The sequence below is a fragment of the Ceratotherium simum genome, chromosome 36, assembly GCF_057802395.1.
Source record: "Ceratotherium simum simum isolate JZ-2026a chromosome 36, ASM5780239v1, whole genome shotgun sequence".
Lineage (NCBI taxonomy): Eukaryota > Metazoa > Chordata > Mammalia > Perissodactyla > Rhinocerotidae > Ceratotherium > Ceratotherium simum.
Window position 1 is genome coordinate 20,493,080 of NC_141935.1, and position 3,889 is coordinate 20,496,968.

General features: G+C 41.6%; 1 pseudogene; it reads right to left on the reverse strand.

The window, feature by feature from the left end:
• Window positions 1-1,261: 1,261 nt before the first annotated feature.
• On the reverse strand, window positions 1,262-2,125 carry LOC101403709 (Y-box-binding protein 1 pseudogene; annotated as a pseudogene).
• Window positions 2,126-3,889: the final 1,764 nt, after the last annotated feature.

Consider the following 3,889-nt stretch of genomic DNA (forward strand, 5'->3'; position numbering starts at 1 on the left):
CCACAAGCTGAAAAGTGAGCATGCCCAAATCCAGTTGTGTTTGCTCCCAAACCTGACTGTGATAGTTGTTCTTCTTACTATAATTATGTAATTTAATTTAATATTAAGTATATTTAAGAAATATAACTAAAAAGGAAAGAGTAGTGTTTTCTATGAAAATGACATATTGAGTGTTTTACAAAGAATCAGTAAACATGATTCTCTAAAGCAGTGCTGTCCAGTAGAAATACAATGCAAACCACCTATGTAATTTTACATTTTCTAGCAGTCACACTTAAAAACGTAAAAGAAACAGGTGAAATTAATTTCAATATACTTTATTTAACCCAATATATCCAAATGATTATCTTTTCAACCTATAATCATATAAAATTATTAATGAGATTTTATGTTCTTTTTTTTGTACTGTCTTGGAAATCCAATGTGTATTTCATACCCCTGGCACATCTTACTTCTGACTAGCACATTTCAAGTGTTCAATAACCACACGGGACAAGTGACCACTGTATTGGACAGTGCAACTCTAAAGAATTGCAGGTCAATTAATAGAGACAACTATTATAGACTGGGGAAAAAGTTTAATAGATAATTACTGAATTCAGATTGTACTGCAAGTATCCTTAAGTTCTCCCTCTATATTGAAAACCCTGAAATTAGAAGTTTAAAAATTTTTCATTATGGGTATGACCAATGCAAGGAAGAAAACCAGGGACTCGAATCAGTGAAAACCTACCCAACGAGGAGTCCTGGCACTACACCAAAAAACCTGGCCAATGAATGTGAGTTTTAAGTAAATGCATTATGGTTTACATAGCTTTTTTTTAATGATTGTCCATGTTAATCTACTTTCTTAAAAATTATTTAAGACCTTTATTAACTAAGGCTTGCAGTTTGCTGTTTTTTTTAAAAAATCAAGTTGTAAACTTATTACAAATTAAAAATGAGATTCTTAAAAATCTCAGCTGAACCGGATATGAAACAATTTTAAAACTTTTAAGGTGTATTGAGAAAACAATGGGCTTAAAAAAAAAAAAACCCACATTTGTCATTACCAAAAAGAGACATATGTGGGTAAAAATAATAAAAACCCTATGCTGCGTGGCTAATGCAGATTGTTCTAGTTATCTGGTTAATGGGCAAAAAGCAAGCACTTACGGTCTTGAGCTCCAATCTTTTGTTCATTTCTTATTGCTGGAATTTCATATTCATTTCTTCTTGTTGGATGACTAAACTGATGATGGTAGAGACGGTAAGCCGGCATTTACTCAGCCCCATCCTTTTCAGCCTCTGGAGGAATGAATTCTCAGCTAGTGGATTGGCTGCTTTTATCTCTTTGCCATCTGGTGGTTTTAGGGTTTTCTGGGCAACTGCATTGATAGTTGAAGGTGAAGTGGTACCGACACCGAGGTGGCTGCTGCCCTTGGGTCTCCTCTCCTTGACTTTCCTTGCCTTCTTCATTGCCGTCCTCTCTAGGGTGTCTTTCAGCAGGGAGAGCCCCCGGGGAACCGTGGTCTCTAAACTCTGATACATATTCCATCTCACTGGTCTACCTTGCTCTCCTGCATCTTGGTTGTCAGCACCTTCCATCACTTCTCCCTGCACAGGAGGACTGGAATACTGTGGTGGCACCCACAGGGTCTCTGCGTGTAGTAAGGTGGGCGCCGTGGCCTGCGGTAGGGTTGATGCTGTTGCGCCTGGCCCTGGGGAGCACTCTCCTATCCACGTTCTTCCCCTGCTCCCTCCTGTTCTGGTCATTCTACTGGTAATCGCGTGGAGGACACTGCCACATGGATAGTGTCTATAATGGTTCTGGTCTGCTGCATATTTACTGCCTTCACTGGAACTCCACCAGGGCTTGTACCAGTTGCTGCCTCCTTCTCTCCTTCAACAACATCAAACTCCACAGTTTCTCCCTCTCCTATGCTTCCAAGGTACTTCCTAGGGTTATTCTCTTTATGGCAGTCTGGCATACAAGTACATCTTCATTGGTGTCATTCCTGTTGATGAAACTATATCCATATCTTATGCTGAACCATTTTACTGTTCCCAAAAACTTCATTGCAGTGATCTTTTTTGTCCTGCCAATGTTCAGGCACCATGGATGTGAGGCTGCCCTGGCTGTCATTCCCTACCAGAGGTGCCAGGCTAGGTCTCAGCCCACTGCTCTGGTTACAGTGATGGTGATGGGGTGGCTGTGGCAGCTGCGGCTCCTCCCGAGTGTGATGGTAACTAGCCAGATGGCAGTGGGGCTGCACAGGGCTCTCTGGGGTCTGTGTAGGTCCATGCCTGGGATCCGAACCTGTGAACCCCAGGCCGCTGAAGTGGAGCACGGGAACTTAACCACTATGCCACCAGGCCGCCCCCCAGCTCCTACATTTTTTGATTAACCAAACAATACTGGTAGGAATTGCATTGGATTAAAGGGCTTGTGTTGTACTTGGAGTGTCTTCAAACTAATTAATTTCAGCTGAATTCGACAAATATTTACCAAGCATCTCCTATTTGTGAAATTCTTTGTTGTTACTGACCCCAAGGATTACGTGGAACAAATAATAACAATAATTGCAACAGACTAAGTAACAAAAAAAGTCAAAAGACCAAGGGATCGTGATTGATTAGAGAACCAGAAAAATATTTCATGAAAAAAATGACATTTGAAGTAAGCCTTGAAGGATGAGTAGATTTTCATCACAAAGATAGAAGAAGGAAGGATGTGGGTGAGCAGGGATTACAGCATCTTTCTGATAGGCAATTTTCCTCTTAATATTGTCAGGACCTACTCTCCCATGACCAAAAGATTTATAAGTTCTCATGAAAAGCTGTAGGGATTTTAATTGAGAAGTATGATGTCCAGTGTAGGAGGAAACTAGTGGCCAATGGTTTTTCAATGCACACCTGAGTGCCCAGGGCATTCTAGGTAAAGAGGCAGAGGGGGTGAACCTGCATCTGTTAGGAAAGGGTTCTTAACAGAAATAAGAGTTTATGGGATGTTTGCTCTAGCAAGTGTGTATAGATTAGATGAGAACAAGGAGAGACTAGGAGCACAAAGCTAGGCTGAGAGAGTCCGGGCGGGGGCTAGTGCACCTAAGTTAATGTTCAACCCCACTTGCTAACACTGTATGCCTGGGAAAACCACTCAGCATTCTGAGCCTCAGTTTCCCGTCTCCCAGGACTGCTATAGAGACTCAATGATACAAGGTAAGTGAAAGTTCTTAGCCAACTGTGAGCAAGACCCAGATTTTAGGTGCTAGATATTGCTATTATCATTACCACTAGGAAGGTGTTGTATTCATCCCTAGGTGATAAAATCCTGGAATGGAATGGAAGCAGTAAAGCATTAACAAGAGGTAACAGAGGCAAAATACACTGAAGAGAAAAAGCCAAGATTGGCCATTGATTGGATTGGTGGCTGGGCTGGGGCCACAGAGCTAAGAATAAAAAAAAATTGTTTTCCACTAATGACAACCAAAGGAAACAAATGTCAACGTATCAGTTTGCAGCCATCAAAATAGCAGACTTTTTTACTGAAGCCACCACTTGGCTTGCATTTCCTACCCAGTTCTATATCCTAATCCCCCCAACTTCCGCTAGAGATTAGAAGTTTTCTTTTTCTCTCCCCCTACCCTGAAACTCAACTGTGGGACGTAGAAAAGTGTGTGCTATGGTGGCCTAAAAGTTATTGTCATTTATCAACTCCTACTTTCAAGGGCAGAAATGACAAATGGACTGCTGAGCCACTGTTCTTTGTACGGATAAAATGTGCTCTAAAAATTGATAGGATGCACACCCCCCATTCTCCTCATGTGCTGGCCACCAATATATCAACTGTCACCAAGTGATAACAGCCCACAACCGCCAGTGGCCAGATACTGATTTCTCCTGCGGTCAG